At 39.7% G+C, this 21,900-nt stretch overlaps 1 pseudogene; it reads right to left on the reverse strand.

The window, feature by feature from the left end:
* Positions 1–4,702: 4,702 nt before the first annotated feature.
* LOC119511372 lies at positions 4,703–6,372 on the reverse strand (annotated as a pseudogene).
* Between the last annotated feature and the right edge of the window lie 15,528 nt (positions 6,373–21,900).

Genomic DNA, 21,900 nt, shown 5'->3' on the forward strand with positions numbered 1-21,900 from the left:
AAATCAAGAAAAAATTTCATTTAAAATAGCAACCACAATAATCAAGTATTTAGGAATAAACTTAACAAAGGTCAAAAAAGACCTATACAAAGAAAACTGCAAGGAAGTGCTAAAAGAAATTAAAAAGGGCCAAAAGAAAATGGAAGAACATACCATGTTCATCGATTGGAAGACTAAATATAATTAACATGTCAATTCTACCTAAACTGATTGATAGATTCAATGCAATATCAATTAAAATCCCAACAACTTACTTTGCAGAAATAGAAAAAACAACCAAATTTATTTGGAAGGCAAGGTGCCCCGAAAAGCCAAAAATATCTTGAGAAAGAAGAACAAAGTGGGAGGTCTCAAACTACCTGGCTTTGAAGCATGTTACAAACATACAGTGCTCAAAACAGCATGGTAGTGGCAATAGACTATGTATACTGACCAATGGAATCAAATTGAGGGTTCAGAAATAGACATTCAAACTATGGAAAATTGATCTTTAGTAAGGCAATCAATCCAAAGTAACTGGGACAGAGTAGCCTCTTCAATAAATGGTGTTTGGAGAACTGGATATCCATTTCCAAAAGAATCAAAGAGGACCCCTATCTCATGCTGTATAAAAAATTAACTTGAAATGGATCAAAGACCTAAACATTAGCACTAAGAGCATAAGACTCATAGAAAAAATGTAGGGCAATTATTTGAAGATCATTTGATAGTAGGTGGTTTCCTAGACCTTAAACCCAAAGTGTGAGCAACCAGAGAAAAAACAGACAAATGGGATCTCCTCAAAATTAAACACTTTGGTACATCAAAGGACTTCATCAGAAAGGTAAAAATGCAGCCCACACAATGGGAGACAATATTTGGAAACCACATGTCAGATAAGGGATTAATATCCCAAATATACAAAGTGATCCCACTACTCAACAACAGAAAGACAAACAACCAAATCAAAAAAAAGCAAAAGACCTGGACAGACACTTTTCTGGAAAGGACATACAAGTAGCTCAAAAACATGAAAAAAATAATCAACTTCACTGGCTATTAGGGAAATGCAAATCAAAACCATAATAAGATATCATCTGACACCTATCAGAATGGCCATTATCCAAAAAAAAAAAAACAAAAAACAAAAAACAAAAAACAAAAAACAGAAAATTACAAATGCTGGATAGGATGTGGAGAAAGAAGCACACTTATTCAATGTTTTGGGAATGTAGAACTATGCACATTTGCAAAACAATGTATTCAATGTTTTGGGAATGTGCAACTATGCTGGAAGACAGTGTGGCAGTTTTTCAGGAAGCTAAGTATAGATTTGCCATATGCCCCAGCTATTCCATTTCTAGGTATATACCCAAAGGAACTGAAAGTTAAGACACAGACATTTGTAAACTGAAGTTTATCATGGCATTATTCACAATAGCCAGGAGATGGAAACAGCCCAAATGCCCATCAATGGATGAGTGGATAAAGAAATTGTGGTACATACACATGATGGAATCTTATGCAACTGTAATGCAGAACAAAGACCCGGGACATATAATAATGTGGATAACCCTTGAGGACATTATGTTGAGTGACGTTAGCCAGAAATAAAATGACAAAAAATGTATGGTCTCACTAATATGAACTAACATTAATAAGCAAACTTTGAGAGTTAAAAACTGGTAACACTGGATAACCAGGAGATAGAAAGAAGGTAGAGTTTGGGCATTTGCTGCTGAAGGAATACAGAATGTTCAGCAGGATTGATTGTACAGATCCAGAAAAAGATAGCATAATACTGTGTGATGGTAGCACAATATTGTAAGTACACTGAACAAAGATGTCCATGAGTAAAGCTGAAAGAGGTGGACTATGGGCATGAATGACACATTATGTAAAGATAGAAAATAAAGACTGGAATTGTGGTATTTAGCAAAACTGGAGTGGTCAACAGTTGTGACTAAATGTCCAAATGGAAAACTGTCCTTGCATGTGGGAGAACACATGAATGTCAAAAATACAGTGTGTTGTAAAGGGGATGGTATTAGGGAAAATAAAATCAAAGCAAACTGGAGTCTATGGTTAACAGTAACATTGTATTATGATTCCATTAAATGTAATAAAGGCAATATAGTAAAGCTAAACATGTATGATAGGAGGATAAAAGGGAGGGATATGGGATTCTTGTTAGTTTCTGTCCTTACTATTATATTGAATTATACAATATTTTAGTTTTCTTTTTATCTTTTTTATCATTCACCAAAAAAAAAATAAATAAATAAAACCCTTTTCATAGTAATCAATATGTTCAAGTGCTGACTGTGGTGATAAATGTACAAGTGTATGATGATAACATGAACAACTGACTGTACACTGTGGATAATTGCATGGTATGTGAATATAACTCTACAAAATTGTAGGAAAAAATATAAATTGGGGTAAAAGTGCTGGAGAAAACATGGAGAGAGGGAGGTACATATTTACTGTTGAGGAGGCAGAATGCTGTAGCCTTCCTGGAGGTCAGTGTGGTGTTTTAACAAGTTAAGTATGTGGGGGCCATAAGGCCCTGCAACCTCATTATGGGGTATGTACTTGGAGGATCTGAGAGCAGGGACATGACTGGACATTTGCCCACTGGTGTTTATGGGGAGAGTATGCATGATTTGCAATCGGTGGAGGTGGCCTAAGGATACATTGGCTGAAGAACAGAATGGTGAATTGCTGTGTAGACATACAATGGAATATTAAGCAACTGAGAGGGAGTGAAGCTGTGAGACCTGCAACAAGGTGAATGAAGCCTGTGGACAGGATTTTGAGTGAACTATGCCAGAAACAAAAGCAAACACTATAATGCCTCACCAGTATGGACTAACTACAATGTGTAAACTCAGAATTGAACCTTAGAACATAGATTATCAAGCTTATCAGGGGAACCCTATTGTAGTGGTCCCTAGACTGTAAGTTCTTACAGCAGTCACCTCTATTTCTGAATTGTAATGGCTACCTCCAGATTCCAAGATGCTGATCCCTTTGTGTATAACATGATTAATCCCTGGAACTTTGGGTATCTGTGTGACACCTGAAACTCAGAGCTAGAACTCGGCAGATATGAATGTCAATATTAGTACATATAGCAACTGTTTAAAAAGCTGAAAAAGTGTTCAGACTTCAACCAGAGATATGAATTAAGCAGACGTGGTTAGGACTAGGGCAAAAGGGGCCAAAGAGTAAAGGATAATACGGTCTCAAATTCCATGTGAGACTAAGGAAAGGGATGTTCAGTTTGTGCAAGATCTATATTTCCTAAACAACTTAACTTCCACAGTTTTTTCAAATACCATAATTACATGGAACTTTTAATAGGAAGTGAGACCTGGTAGGTTTGCGTAGGTTAATGTGGAATAGCAACACATCCCAAAGTAATTTGTACTGAGAATAAAATATATATGCAGGGCCCCCCTGAGGAGCTGGGGGAAATTGCAGAGGTGTTGGGCTTCCTCACCTGGATTGTTGCTGATGTTCTCACAAACATTGAGGACTGGCACGTTGATGTGCTGAGCTCTCTATCACAGGACTTCACCTTATGAAACTTGTTACTGCAATGGAGAGGCTAAAGCTGCTTATAATTGTGCCTAAGAGTCTCCCCCTGACTACTACTTTGTTGCTCAGATGTGGCCCTCTCTTTCTAGCTAAGCCAACTTGGTGGGTGAACTTACTGCCCTCCCCCCTACATGGATTTGACTCCCAGAGTTGTAAATCTCCCTGGCAATGTGGGATATGACTCCTGATATTCTCCTGGTATCAAGGACTCTACAAGTTAACTACCTACCAATAGCTATTTTGAATTTGTATGCAAAATACTGAACAATGTACAGACAAACCAAATCCAACAGCATATTTACATGGTTACAAAGCATGGCTAAGGAGGATTTATTCCAAGAATTCAAGAGTGATTCAATATATAAAAACCAAGCAAAAAAAAAAAACTTATCAGAAAACTATATTGATTAAAAGAGTGCAGCAGTGGTAAAAAAATTGAAGAGGAGATAAGTGGAAGAGAATAGAGAGGAATGAAGTATAACCACATGAATATAGTCCACAATCAACCAATCTATGATAAATGAGCAAAGGTAATTCAAGGAAAAGAAGAATAAGTCCAAAAATATTGCTGGAACAACTGGACTACCAAATGCAGGAAAAAAGAATTCAAATATAGACTTCATTTCAAAAAAACAAACTTAAAATGGATAATAAACCTAAAACAAAACACAAACATATAAAATTTCTGCAAGATAAAACACAGGACAAAATCTGGGGAATATTGGATTTACTAATATCTCTTTCTGTTGAAGAAAAAATTATAAAACATATTGTTTATTCTTCTCAGAAAAAAATGAGACTCTGGCTAGGCCCTTCACTCCAGCATAAGTCTGAGAAGCCCTAGATCTCTAAGAGACTGCTTCTTATCCAAAGATACAGATTGGTTTGTGGTAAGTGGGGATGGTGAGAATTATAAAGATTTTCAAAAATAAAATAGAATGCAGGGAAATTTCAAAGCTGCCATCATGAAACACCAGCAACAATTTCTTGCACTTCTCTTCCCTGTCTCATTAATCCCCACCACAGAAAATTTATGTAATTGGGATAGGTCTTTCTTCCCTGCAAAGTCTCTCCTAGTACCAGGATATAACCTGGACAGTGGGCAGTATCTTGCATAGGCTTATTTGTGCCTGAGGCTACATAAGGTCTCCTTGAGGACATTTATCTTGGCACAAATCATGAAGGAAGGACCCAGATTGCTATTCATGGCACTCACAAGATGTTCTCCTTTAAGTATTAAGAGGCCTATCCATCAATTGCCTGGTAATGAAACCCCTCTCAATCTCTTGGCAGCCTTGAATAGAAGCAAAGAACTAATATAGCTCCTCTGCACTCCAAGTTAGGGTTCCTAACAGGAACACAGAGTTGATACCATGTAATTCTGGAGTAGGTAGAGCTATATTGGGCTTGCCCAGTTCACATTGTCATGCCTGCCCCTCACTGAAAAAGGCCCAGATGTTGGGGAGAGTGCTTTTTCAGAAGGTATCTGACATCTGGCTAGTCCTCTTAACACTGCTGGCACTTGCCCTGGATCTTGGCATGGAAAATGTCAGATAAGTTGCAATGGGGCACATTCTAGCACACTTGATCATAGTTGCTTTCTTGCAACTTTCATTTTCCTCCTCCTCAGCTGGAACAAGTGGCTACAGCTCACATTGTGCCTATTAGAGCAAGTCATGGGGCAGAACACTTTGGAGCCATGGAACTGCTCTGCAAGGGAATAATTCCCACAGTATGCACACTTCAGGAAATTTGCCTTATCTAGTTCAGTAAATGGGCTGTCCCCTCCCACAGGTTCAACTGGCCAATTCTTACTCTGCCCTGTGGGAAGGCCAGTCTGTAGTGGCTTCTCAGACTCTTTCAGTAACAGAACCCACAAGGAATTTTTCTGCTCCTTCCTTGGTAACAAAGCTTCCAGTGATGTGGGTGAGGATCTGGGACATCACAATGTTCTTTGAGGGGTTTTGAGTCACCCATCTGCCTGGACACCATGGCTAGCAAAGGAGGTGGTGATGCTGGGGCAGGGGCCAAGGCTGCTAGTTCACAGAACACTGGTTCCACTTTCTCTTCAAGACTGCTCCTCTCCTCTATGTCCATTCATTTCTCTGCTATTGGAGATGCCTTGGCAAGAAGGATTGAACCCAATGTAGAGATATTTTCTCTCCTCAGACTCAGCCTTATCTTTGACAGCCAAGGTCTGTGGTCTGACCAGCAGGTACCTAGGCTACAACAGGTGAAGTAGTGGTGGCTCCACCCTTTACTACATGTGCTGTTCCATGCACAGGGTTGAGTCATCCCAGGGGCCAATGTTGGAAGGCACTCCTATAGTGCAACATCTGTCTGGGATGAAGATGGTGAGGAGGACAAATGGGCCTGACCAGCTGGTTGCACTGTACTTGCCATCTCCTGGGAAGTAGGTACAGCAGTTGCCAGCTGTGCTAATCCCAAAACCTATGCCCAGGCTGTACCTGGCTGTCATGTACAAACAACTTGCACAAGGATACACAGAGTTGTGGTTGCTGGGTAGCAGATATTTTAGTAGCCCCTAACTGTGGAGACTTGATAGGTGCTACAGGTTGTTTGGACTGGATGGGAAGGGTGGCTTGGGTGTAGGTTCAGGTGGGAGGAACAAAGATGAAGTCAAGAATGGACTGAACAAGCGAGCAGAGCAGGCTTGCTGCTGAGACCAGGAAGGTGGGAGACACTGAGGGGTGAGACCTGTGCCTGCTAAGGGTGAGTGAGAGTGGTGGCTTGTTGCTTCTGGCTATTGTCTGGGAGACTTGGCTGCATGCTTTCACTTTTTCTTCCCACTTGGCTCATTTTTATCCTCTCTTATGTTCTCATGCAATTCTTTATCTGTAGGAATCTAGGGGCTCTGATCCAGCTTCCCCAGGAAATAAACTTGGTTTACTCTGAGTCTCTGGCTCCCCTCCTTGAGGGTGGCAGGAACTCATCTCCACACCATGCAGATCCAAGGATACCTGAAGCAGTGGGTGATAACACCTTTGTAACCTGACTGGCAGCTTCTCCCTGTGTTGAGCAGGAGTCCAATGGAAGCCAAATCAAGTCATGCTGTTTCCCTCTCTCTCTCCTCAGCTCTTCAAGACTTCCCCACTCACTTGGTGTTTTGGTTTTCTAAAGCTGCCAAAATTCAATGTACCAGAGAGGGGTTGGATTTTACAATGGGGATATTTATTAATTTATGAATTTACAGTTCTAAGGCCATGAAAATGTCCCAATTAAGGCAACAACAGGAAGATGTCTTCTCTGAAGAAAGGCCAATGGCCTTCAGGGTCCTTCTGTCACAAGGGAAGGTGTATGGCTGGTATCTGCTAATCCTTCTCTCCAGGCTTTTGTTCTGGCTCCTTCCTTTTCTGTGGGTTCTCCCTTGCTTGTCCTGGGGTGTTTCTATCTCTCTTTCTGAGCTCTCTTTTGCCCTCATAAAGGCCTCCAATAAAGGATTAAGACACATCTTGAATGGGCTGGTCAAACTTCAGTTGAAATAATTCAACCAAAATATCCCACCCATAATAGGTCTGCACCCATGGGGATGGATTAAAATATGGCCACTTGGCAGGTGAACTCACTGCCCTCCCCTCTATGGGGGACCTGACTAATAGGGGTGTAAATCTCCCCAGCAATGCAGGATATGACTCCCGGGGATGAACCTGGACCTGGCATCATGGGATTGAGAACATCTTCTTGACCATAGGGGGACATGAAATGAAACAATATAAAGTTTCAGTTGCTGAGAGATTTCAAATGGAGTAGAGAGGTCACTGGTGGGTATTCTTATGCACTATATAGATATTCCTTTCTAGGTTTTAGTGAGTTGTAATAGCTAGATGTAAATACCTGAAACTATCAAACACCAACCCAGTGGTCTTGACTCTTGATGACTGTATGTACAAGGGCTGACAGTGTGATGTTGAAAATCTTGTTGATCACACTCCCTTTACCCAGTGTATGGATGTACGAGTATAAAAATAGGGACAAGGACTAAATGTAGATTGGGGTGGAATGGGGGATGATACAGGTGTTCTTTTTTACTTTTGTTTTTTTTTATTTTTACTCTTCATGGTGTAAAGAAAATGTTAAAATATGAATTGGGGTGATGAAGTCACAACTATATGATGGTACTGTGACCATTTGATTGTACACCATGGATGACTGTATGGTAAGTGAATATATCTCAATAAAACTGAATTGAAAAAAAAAAAAGAACACGGCCTTTCTGGGGTACAAAACACCAAACCAGCACACTTGACTACTGTGTCTTTAGGAATCTAGGAGCTCTGATCTGGCTTCCCTAGGACATAAACTTGGTTTACTCTGAGTTTCTGGCTCCCTTCTCAGAGGTGGGGACCCATCACCATGTCATGTAGTTCCAAGGAAACTCAAAGCAGTGGGTGATACTGTCTTTGAGACCCAACTGGGGGCTTCTCCCTTTCTTGAGCAGTAGTCTAATGGAAGCCAAATCAAGTAACCCCCATGTCTCTTTCTCTCCCCTCATTTCTCTGAGACTTCCCCACACTCTCTCTTTTCTTCACTCTCTCAGACCCTTCCTCATGCTGGATCTCTTCCTCTTTTCCCCTCTTCAGCAGAGGTCCTTTCCTCTGTCTCCTGAGATTTTCTTCTTTCTCCTCTGTCTGGCTTTCGATGCCTTTTGAGGTATTCCATCTTTTGTAACACAGGATTCTGGACTAAGGATTCTTGCAACAAAGTATTGTCTGTAACATTCTAGGGAGTCATGTCTAATTTAAGCCCATGGGAACTGAGTGCTTTTCAATGGGAGCACCTCTTCTCCAGCCCTTGATAGTTTAGTCTCTATTGAAACCCATTGCGGCCAAATATAAAGTTCCCCTTCTTCTAGAGCATGCTTGCTTTTTAACCCTCAGGAAACAGGAAATTTAGAAGAAAAAATATTCCCAGAGTGTTGTCTTAGACTTCTCTCAGATGAGGTGATTGCCCCCACCTAGGTAACATATACCAAGACATCAACTGGGGAGAAAAATCCCAGGGACACCCAATGAATTCCTAAGGTTGCCTGAAAAATTTACTCCCTATGTTCTCAAGATACTGTATTGGCAGAGAGGAAGGACTCTTCAAGAATGTTGTCCTGAAATCTCCAGGCAAGTCCTGGTAAACCACCCACAGTATAGGTCCAGACATTTCTCAAAAAAGGTGTCCTGGGGATGCCCCATGATTTTAGTCCCCATGTTCCTGAGACTGGGCTAGCAGAGACAAAGTACGGGGTTTGAGTCCCCAACTCCTTGAGAGTGTTCTCCTAGAATTCTTCCAGGCAATGGCAGTGTTAAGTCCCTAACCTGTGTTTGGAATCCCCTAGAAGTGTAGGTCCAGATATCTCTCAGGAAAGGTGTCCTACGGAAGCCCAGGGACTGTCTTCCCCATGTTCCTAAGAGATTGTGTCAGTTGAGAGGGAAAAGCCCAGCTCTGATGCATGCTGGGACACCAGGCAGTTACACTGGTGCTAGTGAGTCTCCTCTATTTCCTTTCCCAGAGAAAATGGGAAATGCCAACAAGTAATATAAGATGGAAGAAGGGGAGGCATCATCCTTCAATAGGACTCTCAATTACAAAACTATGCTGTAGTTAGATTTGTTCTGTAAAAGACAGGGAAAGTGGTGAGAAGTTCTCTAAGCCCAGATGTTTATGGTTCTCTATCAAGACAAGGACCTGAGAGTGACCTGTTGCTTATGTTATGCACATGTCTCAGTTTCCATTAGAGGAGAAGATTTTCTTGATGACCCTCTATTAAGCCAAACTCCTTCTCCCTGGAAAGACCCTAAGGCTCCATTAGATCCATCTCCATGGCTAGAAAGCCCAGGGAAAGCAAAGGGGCCCCCAGTCCCTCTGTTGCCACCATAGCACCCCTCCCCACCAGCAAGCCCAGCCAGGCTTATGCAGAGTATAGCTTCCATCCACCCAGTAGAATTGGTGGCCTACATCTCTTGTGGGAAGTAGTGAACAGAAATGCTTGGATAATCCAAGTCCATGTACCATTCTCTATAACTGACTTTTCCCAGTGTGAGAACCAACTTGGCTGATTTTCTGAAGATCCTGCCAAGTTTACTGAGGAGTTCCAAATTCTAGCCCTATCTTTCAGCTAACCTGGAGTGACATGCACATTGTTCTCTCTAGCTGCTCTCCAGAGAAGAAACAGAATTTGGACAGAAGTCCAGGCACATGCTGGTAAGCTTGCAGTGGTGCAGCCCCAATACTGGTGGGGACAACAGCAGTCCCCAGTAATGACCCAAATTGGAGCTATCAGAGAGGGCAAGCCAATCTCCAGAATAGCGAACATATGGTCAACTATTTGCTACATGGTATGAGAAAATGTAGCACAACCCAATTAATTATAATAAGCTAAAGGAAATTAATTAGGAGATAAAGAAAAACCTGTCCCTGTTCCAGGGGAGGTTAGTGGAAGCTCTAAAGAAATATACTAATGTAGGCCCAGATTCATGGGAAGGTCAGATTTTGCTGGGCATCCATTGCGTTAGTGAGTTTGCCCCTGACATTTGGAGGAAGTTGTGAAAACTCTCCATGGGCCCACAAACTCCCACTAATAATTTGTTAAGTCTGTCCTTTTTGACTTTAATTGAGACAAGGCCAAAGAGGAGGAGAAGGCAAAGAGAGGAAAGCAGAAGACCAGAGAACATATACAAATCAGGCTGTCAAATACTGAAGAAAAGGAGATAGTCCTGAAGGCAGCAAGAGAAAAGAAATTCACAACATACAAGGGAAAACACATAAGAGTAAGTACTGACAACTCAGTGGACACCATGGAGGTGAGAAGGCAGTGGTAGGACATATTTAAGATTCTGAAAGAGAAAAATTTGTCAGCCCAGAATATTTTATCCAGCAAATCTCTCCTTCAAAATTGAGGAAGAGATTAAAATTTTCACAAACAAATGCTAACAGAATTTTTTAACAAGAGAACTGCCCTGCAAGAAATACTGAACAGAGTTCTACTGGCTGAGAAAAAAGAAAGAAGAGAGAGGTCTGGAGAAGGGTACAGAACTGAAGAGTATTAGTAAGGGCAATTTAAAAGAAAAAAAGAGAGGGGGGAAATAGATCTGACAAATTAAAACCAAAGGATAAGATGGTTGTTTCAGGAATTGCCTTTAAAATAATTTTGAATTTGAATGGATTAAACTCCCCAATTAAAAGATACAAACTAACAGAATGGAATAAAAAATATGATTCATTAATATGCTGCACGCAATAGATTCATCTTAAATACAGTGACACGAAGAGATTGCAAGTGAAAGGATGGAAAAAATCCCACACAAGCTACAACCAAAGGAAAGCAAGGGTAACAATATTAATCTCAGATGAAATATACTTTAAATGGACAGATGTTATAAGAGACAAAGAAGGACATTACATATTAATAAATGGGATAATTCATGAAGAAGAAACAACAATCATAAATGTTTATGCACCCAAGCAAGGAGCTTCAAAGTACATGAGACAAATATTGGCAAAACTGAAGAGAAGAGTTGTTTCTACAATAATAGTGTGGGACTTCAGTACATCATCTCTTCTAGAGATAGAACAGAGAATCAATAAGGAAATTAGGAACATAAACAATGTGATAAATGAATTAGACCTAACAGACATATATAGATCATTGGACCTTAAAATACCAGGATATACACTATTTTCCAGCACTCCTAGAACATTCTCCAGGATAGATCATATGCTGGGGCACAAAGCAGGACTGCATAAATTTAAAAAAGATTGAAATTATTCAAAGCACATTCTCTGACTATAATGGAATGCAGCTGCAAATCAATACCCACCAAAGAGCCAGAACTTCCACAAATATATGGAGGTTAAACAACACACTCTTAAAAATCAGTAGGTCAAAGAAGAAATCAAAAGAGAATCAGTAAATGTCTGGAGATGAATGAAAACAGAAACACCATATCAAAACTTATGAGATGCAGTGAAGGCAGTGTTCAGAGGGAAATTAATAGCTCTAAATGCATAAATTAAAAAGGAAGAAAGAGTTAAAGCCAAAGACCTAATGGAAGAATGGGAAAAATCTAGAAAGCAAACTAACCCTAAAGCAAGTAGAAGAAAAGAAATAGCAAAGATTAAAGCAGAAATAAATGATCTGGAAAACAAAAAACAATAGAGGAGGGGCGGGGCAGGATGGCGGACTGGTGAGCTGTATGTTTTAGTTGCTCCTCCAGGAAAGTAGGTAGAAAGCCAGGAACTGCGTGGACTGGACACCACAGAGCAATCTGACTTTGGGCATACTTCATACAACACTCATGAAAACGTGGAGCTGCTGAGATCAGCGAAATCTGTAAGTTTTTGCGGCCAGGGGACCCGGGCCCCTCCCTGCCAGGCTCAGTCCCGTGGGAGGAGGGGCTGTCAGCTCCGGGAAGGAGAAGGGAGAACTGCAGTGGCAGCCCTTATCGGAAATTCATTCTGCTGATCCAAATTCCAACCATAGATAGACGGAGACCAGACACCAGAGAATCTGAGAGCACCCAGCCCAGCAGGGAGGAGACAGGCATAGAAAAAAAAACAACACGAAAACCTCCAAAATAAAAGTGGAGGATTTTTGGAGTTCTGGTGAACATAGAAAGGGGAAGGGCAGAGCTCAGGCCCGAGCTCAGGCCCTGAGGCGCATATGCAAATCCCGAAGAAAAGCTGATCTCTCTGCCCTGTGGACCTTTCCTTAATGGCCCTGGTTGCTTTGTCTCTTAGCATTTCAATAACCCATTAGATCTCTGAGGAGGGCCCTTTTTTTTTTTTTTTTTAAATCCTTTTTTCTTTTTCTAAAACAATTACTCTAAGAAGCCCAATACAGAAAGCTTCAAAGACTTGCAATTTCAGCAGGTCAAGTCAAGAGCAGAACTAAGAGAGCTCTGAGACAAAAGGCAATAATCCAGTGGCTGAGAAAATTCACTAAACACCACAACTTCCCAAGAAAAGGGGGGTGTCCGCTCACAGCCATCATCCTGGTGGACAGGAAACACTCCTGTCCATCGCCAGCCCCATAGCCCAGAACTGCCCCAGACAACCCAGTGTGACGGAAGTGCTTCAAATTACAGGCACACACCACAAAACTGGGCGTGGACATTAGCCTTCCCTGCACCTCAGCTGATTGTCCCAGAGTTGGGAAGGTAGAGCAGTGTGAATTAACAAAGCCCCATTCAGCCATCATTTCAGCAGACTGGGAGCCTCCCTACACAGCCCAGCAGCCCAGAACTGCCCTGGGGGGACGGCACTCACCTGTGACATAGCACAGTCATCCCTCAACAGAGGACCCGGGGTGCACGGCCTGGAAGAGGGGCCCACTTGCAAGTCTCAGGAGCCATACGCCAATACCAAGGACTTGTGGGTCAGTGGCAGAGACAAACTGTGGCAGGAATGAACTGAAGGATTAGACTATTGCAGCAGCTTTAAAACTCTAGGATCACCAGGGAGATTTGATTGTTAGAGCCAACCCCCTCCCTGACTGCCAAGAAACACTCCCCATGTACAGGGCAGGCAACACCAACTACACACGCAAGCTTGGTACACCAATTGGACCCCACAAGACTCACTCCCCCACTCACCAAAAAGGCTAAGCAGGGGAGAACTGGCTTGTGGAGAAAAGGTGGCTCGTGGACGCCACCTGCTGGTCAGTTAGAGAAAGTGTACTCCATGAAGCTGTAGATCTGATAAATTAGAGATAAGGACTTCAATTGGTCTACAAATCCTAAAAGAACCCTATCAAGTTCAGCAAATGCCACAAGGCCAAAAACAACAGAAAATTATAAAGCATATGAAAAAACCAGATGATATGGATAACCCAAGCCCAAGCACCCAAATCAAAAGATCAGAAGAAACACAGCACATAGAGCAGCTACTCAAAGAACTAAAGATGAACAATGAGACCATAGTACGGGAGACAAAGGAAATCAAGAAGACCCTAGAAGAGCATAAAGAAGACATTGCAAGACTAAATAAAAAAATGGATGATCTTATGGAAATTAAAGAAACTGTTGACCAAATTAAAAAGATTCTGGACACTCATAGTACAACACTAGAGGAAGTTGAACAATGAATCAGTGACCTCGAAGTTGACAGAATGGAAAATGAAAGCATAAAAGAAAGAATGGGGAAAAAAATTGAAAAAATCGAAATGGACCTCAGGGATATGATAGATAATATGAAACGTCCAAATATAAGACTCATTGGTGTCCCAGAAGGGGAAGAAAAGGGTAAAGGCCTAGGGAGAGTATTCAAAGAAATTGTTGGGGAAAACTTCCCAAATCTTCTAAACAACATAAATACACAAATCATAAATGCTCAGCGAACCCCAAATAGAATAAATCCAAATAAACCCACTCCGAGACATATACTGATCACACTGTCAAACACAGAAGAGAAGGAGCAAGTTCTGAAAGCAGCAAGAGAAAAGCAATTCACCACATACAAAGGAAACAGCATAAGACTAAGTAGTGACTACTCAGCAGCCATCATGGAGGCAAGAAGGCAGTGGCACGATATATTTAAAATTCTGAGTGAAAAAAATTTCCTGCCAAGAATACTTTGTCCAGCAAAGCTCTCCTTCAAATTTGAGGGAGAGCTTAAATTTTTCACAGACAAACAAATGCTGAGAGAATTTGCTAACAAGAGACCTTCCTTACTGGAGATACTAAAGGGAGCCCTACAGACAGAGAAACAAAGAAAGGACAGAGAGACTTGGAGAAAGGTTCAGTACTAAAGAGATTCGGTATGGGTACAATAAAGGATATTAATAGACAGAGGGGAAAAATATGACAAACATAAACCAAAGGATAAGATGGCTGATTCAAGAAATGCCTTCACGGTTATAACGTTGAATGTAAATGGATTAAACTCCCCAATTAAAACATATAGATTCTCAGAAAGGATCAAAAAAAATGAACCATCAATATGTTGCATACAAGAGACTCATCTTAGACACAGGGACACAAAGAAACTGAAAGTGAAAGGATGGAAAAAAATATTTCATGCAAGCTACAGCCAAAAGAAAGCAGGTGTAGCAATATTAATCTCAGATAAAATAGACGTCAAATGCAGGGATGTTTTGAGAGACAAAGAAGGCCACTACATACTAATAAAAGGGGCAATTCAGCAAGAAGAAATAACAATCGTAAATGTCTATGCACCCAATCAAGGTGCCACAAAATACATGAGAGAAACACTGGCAAAACCAAAGGAAGCAATTGATGTTTCCACAATAATTCTGGGAGACTTCAACACATCACTCTCTCCTATAGATAGATCAACCAGACAGAAGACCAATAAGGAAATTGAAAACCTAAACAATCTGATAAATGAATTAGATTTAACAGACATATACAGGACATTACATCCCAAATCACCAGGATACACATACTTTTCTAGTGCTCATGGAACTTTCTCCAGAATAGATCATATGCTGGGACATAAAACAAGCCTCAATAAATTTAAAAAGATTGAAATTATTCAAAGCACATTCTCTGACCACAATGGAATACAATTAGAAGTCAATAACCATCAGAGACTTAGAAAATTCACAAATACCTGGAGGTTAAACAACACACTCCTAAACAATCAGTGGGTTAAAGAAGAAATAGCAAGAGAAATTGCTAAATATATAGAGATGAATGAAAATGAGAACACAACATACCAAAACCTATGGGATGCAGCTAAAGCAGTGCTAAGGGGGAAATTTATAGCACTAAACGCATATATTAAAAAGGAAGAAAGAGCCAAAATCAAAGAACTAATGGATCAACTGAAGAAGCTAGAAAATGAACAGCAAACCAATCCTAAACCAAGTAGAAGAAAAGAAATAACAAGGATTAAAGCAGAAATAAATGACATAGAGAACAAAAAAACAATAGAGAGGATAAATATCATGAAAAGTTGGTTCTTTGAGAAGATCAACAAGATTGACAAGCCCCTAGCTAGACTGACAAAATCAAAAAGAGAGAAGACCCATATAAACAAAATAATGAATGAAAAAGGTGACATAACTGCAGATCCCGAAGAAATTAAATAAATTATAAGAGGATACTATGAACAACTGTATGGCAACAAACTGGATAATGTAGAGGAAATGGACAATTTCCTGGAAACATATGAACAACCTAGACTGACCAGAGAAGAAATAGAAGACTTCAACCAACCCATCACAAGCAAAGAGATCCAATCAGTCATCAAAAATCTTCCCACAAATAAATGCCCAGGGCAAGATGGCTTCACAGGGGAATTCTATCAAACTTTCCAGAAAGAACTGACACCAATCTTACTCAAACTCTTTCAAAACATTGAAGAAAATGGAACACGACCTAACTCATTTTATGAAGCTAACATCAATCTAATACCAAAACCAGGCAAAGATGCTACAAAAAAGGAAAACTACCGGCCAATCTCCCTAATGAATATAGATGCAAAAATCCTCAACAAAATACTTGCAAATCGAATCCACAGACACATTAAAAAAATCATACACCATGACCAAGTGGGGTTTATTTCAGGCATGCAAGGATGGTTCAACATAAGAAAATCAATCAATGTATTCCAACACATTAACAAGTCAAAAGGGAAAAATCAATTGATCATCTCAATAGATGCTGAAAAAGCATTTGACAAAATCCAACATCCGTTTTTGATAAAAACACTTCAAAAGGTAGGAATTGAAGGAAACTTCCTCAACATGATAAAGAGCATATATGAAAAACCCACAGCCAGCATAGTACTCAATGGTGAGAGACTGAAAGCCTTCCCTCTAAGATCAGGAACAAGACAAGGATGCCCGCTGTCACCACTGTTATTCAACATTGTGCTGGAAGGGCTAGCCAGGGCAATCCGGCAAGACAAAGAAATAAAAGGCATCCAAATTGGAAAAGAAGAAGTAAAACTGTCATTGTTTGCAGATGATATGATCTTATATCTGGAAACCCTGAGAAATCGACGATACAGCTACTAGAGCTAAAAACAAATTTAGCAAAGTAGCGGGATACAAGATTAATGCACATAAGTCAGTAATGTTTCTATATGCTAGAAATGAACAAACTGAAGAGACACTCAAGAAAAAGATACCATTTTCAATAGCAACTAAAAAAATCAAGTACCTAGGAATAAACTTAACCAAAGATGTAAAAGACCTATACAAAGAAAACTACATAACTCTACTAAAAGAAATAGAAGGGGACCTTAAAAGATGGAAAAATATTCCATGTTCATGGATAGGAAGACTAAATGTCATTAAGATGTCAATTCTACCCAAACTCATCTACAGATTCAATGCAATCCCAATCAAAATTCCAACAACCTACTTTGCAGACTTGGAAAAGCTAGTTATCAAATTTATTTGGAAAGGGAAGATGCCTCGAATTGCTAAAGACACTCTAAAAAAGAAAAATGAAGTGGGAGGACTTACACTCCCTGACTTTGAACCTTATTATAAAGCCACAGTTGCCAAAACAGCATGGTACTGGCACAAAGATAGACATATAGATTAATGGAATCGAATTGAGAATTCGGACATAGACCCTCAGATCTATGGCCGACTGATCTTTGATAAGGCCCCCAAAGTCACTGAACTGAGTCATAATGGTCTTTTCAACATATGGGGCTGGGAGAGTTGGATATCCATATCCAAAAGAATGAAAGAGGACCCCTACCTCACCCCCTACACAAAAATTAACTCAAAATGGACCAAAGATCTCAATATAAAAGAAAGTACCATAAAAATCCTAGAAGATAATGTAGGAAAACATCTTCAAGACCTTGTATTAGGAGGCCACTTCCTAGACTTTACACCCAAAGCACAAGCAACAAAAGAGAAAATAGATAAATGGGAACTCCTCAAGCTTAGAAGTTTCTGCACCTCAAAGGAATTTCTCAAAAAGGTTAAGAGGCAGCCAACTCAATGGGAAAAATTTTTTGGAAACCATGTATCTGACAAAAGACTGATATCTTGCATATATAAAGAAATCCTACAACTCAATGACAATAATACAGTCGGCCCAATTATAAAATGGGCAAAAGATATGAAAAGACAGTTCTCTGAAGAGGAAATACAAATGGCCAAGAAACACATGAAAAAATGTTCAGCTTCACTAGCTATTAGAGAGATGCAAATTAAGACCACAATGAGATACCATCTAACACCGGTTAGAATGGCTGCCATTAAACAAACAGGAAACTACAAATGCTGGAGGGGATGTGGAGAAATTGGAACTCTTATTCATTGTTGGTGGGACTGTATAATGGTTCAGCCACTCTGGAAGTCAGTCTGGCAGTTCCTTAGAAAACTAGATATAGAGTTACCATTCGATCCAGCGATTGCACTTCTCGGTATATACCCGGAAGATCGGAAAGCAGTGACACGAACAGATATCTGCACGCCAATGTTCATAGCAGCATTATTCACAATTGCCAAGAGATGGAAACAACCCAAATATCCTTCAACAGATGAGTGGATAGATAAAATGTGGTATATACACACGATGGAATACTACGCGGCAGTAAGAAGGAACGATCTCGTGAAACATATGACAACATGGATGAACCTTGAAGACATAATGCTGAGCGAAATAAGCCAGGCACAATAAGAGAAATATTATATGCTACCACTAATGTGAACTTTGAAAAATGTAAAACAAATGGTTTATAATGTAGAATGTAGGGGAACTAGCAATAGAGAGCAATTAAGGAAGGGGGAACAATAATCCAAGAAGAACAGATACGTTATTTAACGTTCTGGGGATGCCCAGGAATGACTATGGTCTGTTAATTTCTGATGGATATAGCAGGAGCAAGTTCACAGAAATGTTGCTATATTAGGTAACTTTCTTGGGGTAAAGTATGAACATGTTGGAAGTTAAGCAGTTATCTTAGGTTAGTTGTCTTTTTCTTACTCCCTTGTTATGGTCTCTTTGAAATGTTCTTTTATTGTATGTTTGTTTTCTTTTTAACTTTTTTTTCATACAGTTGATTTAAAAAAGAAGGGAAAGTTAAAAAAAAAAAAAAAAAAGAAAAACAAGGGAAAAAAAAAAGATATAGTGCCCCTTGAGGAGCCTTTGGAGAATGCAGGGGTATTCGCCTACCCCACCTCCATGGTTGCTCACATGACCACAGACATAGGGGACTGGTGGTTTGATGGGTTGAGCCCTCTACCACAGGTTTTACCCTTGGGAAGATGGTTGCTGCAAAGGAGAGGCTAGGCCTCCCTATGTTTGTGCCTAAGAGCCTCCTCCTGAATGCCTCTTTGTTGCTCAGATGTGGCCCTGTCTCTCTAGCTAAGCCAACTTGAAAGGTGAAATCACTGCCCTCCCCCCTACGTGGGACCAGACACCCAGGGGAGTGAATCTCCCTGGCAACGTGGAATATGACTCCCGGGGAGGAATGTAGACCTGGCATCGTGGGACGGAGAACATCTTCTTGACCAAAAGGGGGATGTGAAAGGAAATGAAATAAGCTTCAGTGGCAGAGAGATTCCAAAAGGAGCCGAGAGGTCCCTCTGGTGGGCACTCTTATGCACACTTTAGACAACCCTTTTTAGGTTCTAAAGAATTGGGGTAGCTGGTGGTGGATACCTGAAACTATCAAACTACAACCCAGAACCCATGAATCTCGAAGACAGTTGTATAAAAATGTAGCTTATGAGGGGTGACAATGGGATTGGGAAAGCCATAAGGACCACACTCCACTTCTTCTAGTTTATGGATGGATGAGTAGAAAAATAGGGGAAGGAAACAAACAGACAAAGGTACCCAGTGTTCTTTTTTACTTCAATTGCTCTTTTTCACTCTAATTATTATTCTTGTTATTTTTGTGTGTGTGCTAATGAAGGTGTCAGGGATTGATTTGGGTGATGAAGTACCACATGTAATGGTACTGTAAACAATCGAAAGTATGGTTTGTTTTGTATGACTGCGTGGTATGTGAATATATCTCAATAAAATGAAGATTAAAAAAAAATAAAAAAAATAAAAAACAAAAAAGAGAAAGAGGGGAGACAAGGATGATCACTTGATCTTTGGCCTGAGCCAACTGGAAAAAATGGAGCTAACCTTTATGAGATGGGGAAGACTGGGACGAGCAGGCTTGGAGAGGACTAAGGTTTGGATATGATGAGTTTAAAGTGATTGTTAACTATCCAAGCAGATGATTAGATTTATGGGTCTGGAGCTCCAGGGAAAAACATAGAATGAAGATGTACATTTGGGAATTATCAATATATGCTGGTTTATAGCCTTTGGACTGGACAAGATTGCTTTGGAAATGAGTAAAGATGGTGAACTGAACCCATGCAAGGGCAGTCTTGGGGCAGGCTGATCTAGTGTGTTACATGTAAGCATTTAACTTGTTTCTGGCTTCATGTGGATGGAAAGACAGGTAGGTAAATAGAATCCTAGATTAAGTAAGTAATCTGATACAAGGGGATTTTCATTGGGAAAGATACCTGAAATTTAACACTTTCAGCATCTAACAATGTGTCATGTGTAGTCTCCTTTGATCTAGCTATATGAAGATTTATTTTAATAGATTTTTAAATATTCAATCATATCTGCATTCATAGATAGTATCCATTTGAACATGGCATATTCTTTTAATGTACCAAGGTTTCTATTGCTAATATTCTAATTGGGATTTTTTCCATCAGTTTTCATCAGGGAGGTTTGTCTGTAGTTTTCTCATTTTATGTTACCTTATTAAGTTTTTATACCATGTGATGCTGGACTCTGTACAAATAATTGGGAGGTTTTTCTAGTTTCCATTGAATCATAATTGTCTGTTCCTTGATAGTCTGAAAGAATTTAATACGATTTAATCAATTTTATAGTTACCAATCTATTTAACATGTCTGCCTCTTCTTGTGTATAATTTATGTTTTTTGTGTGTAATTTACATTTTCCTGGAAAATCATCAATTTATCCCAACTTTTCTAGTTATTATCAAGGGGTTGAATAAAGTGTTCCCCAAAAAACTTGGTTCCCCCAGAGCTATCCCTTTCCCACTCATCATTTTCATCCTTTGGTTCTTTCCCCTGCAGCCCGTGCGATTTTCTTGAACCTGGACTCTGGGCCAGTGCTTTCCCCCAACTCCCCCTCGGGTCAAGTATTGCATTTTATGCTTCTACTACAATTTTCATTTTTCATTGTCATTATTTCCTCTTAATTATTTTCCCTTGTTCCTATTTTCTCTTCCACATTTACTTTGCTGTCATATCACTGCTTGTCACTTATGAGAAAGTTTTCTTTAATTTCCTTACAAGTGGGAATCTACTAGAACCTACTATCTTTTGTTTCAATTAAAATACTCTTTCTAATTAAAAAAAATAGAGAGAATAAATGAAACCAAAAGTTGGTTCTTTGAGAAGATCAACAAGCTAATAAACCCTTAGCTAAACTGACAAAATAAAAAAGTGAGAAGATCCAAATAAACAAAATCAGAAAAGATAGGGGCTCATTACTACAGATACTGAAGAAATTTCTTAAAAATCATGAGGATACTATGAACAATGGTATGCCAACAAACTAGACAACTTAGATGAACTGAACAATCTCCTGGAAATTCTTGAACAATCTAGACTGACCCAAGAAGAAACAGAAGACCTCGACAAACCAATCACAAGTAAAGAGATCCAATCAGTCATCAAAAATCCTACAAAGTAAAGTCCAGGGCCAGATGTCTTCACAGGGGAATTCTACCAAACTTTGCATAAAGAACTGACACCACTCCTGCTCAAACTTTTTCAAAAAATGGAAGAAAAACAAACACTACCTAACTCATTGCATGAAGTTAACATCACTCTACTACCAAAACCAGATAAAGATACTACAAGAAAGGAAAACTACAGGCCAATCTCCCTAATGAATATATATGCAAAAATTCTTAACAAAATATTTGCAAATTGTATCCAAAAGCATATTAAAAGAATTACACACCATAACCAAGTGGGGTTCATTCCAGGTATGCCAGGGTGGTTCAACATATGAAAATCAATGTAAAACAACACATTAATGATTGATAGTGAAAAATCATATGGTCATCTCAATAATCTTGATAGACACTGAAAAAGCATTTGAAAAAAGTCAGCATCTTCTTTTTATAAAACACTCCATAAGGTAGGAGACCAAGGAAGTTTCCTCAATATGATAAAAGGCATATATGAAAAAACCAACAACCAGCATAATGCTCAATGGTGAGAGACTGAAATCCTTCCCCCTAGATTGGGAAAGAGACAAGGATGTCTGTTGTCACCACTATTATTCAACATTGTGCTAGAAATTCTAGCCAGAGCAA

Source organism: Choloepus didactylus, chromosome 16, assembly GCF_015220235.1.
Source record: "Choloepus didactylus isolate mChoDid1 chromosome 16, mChoDid1.pri, whole genome shotgun sequence".
NCBI classification, from domain to species: Eukaryota; Metazoa; Chordata; class Mammalia; order Pilosa; family Megalonychidae; genus Choloepus; species Choloepus didactylus.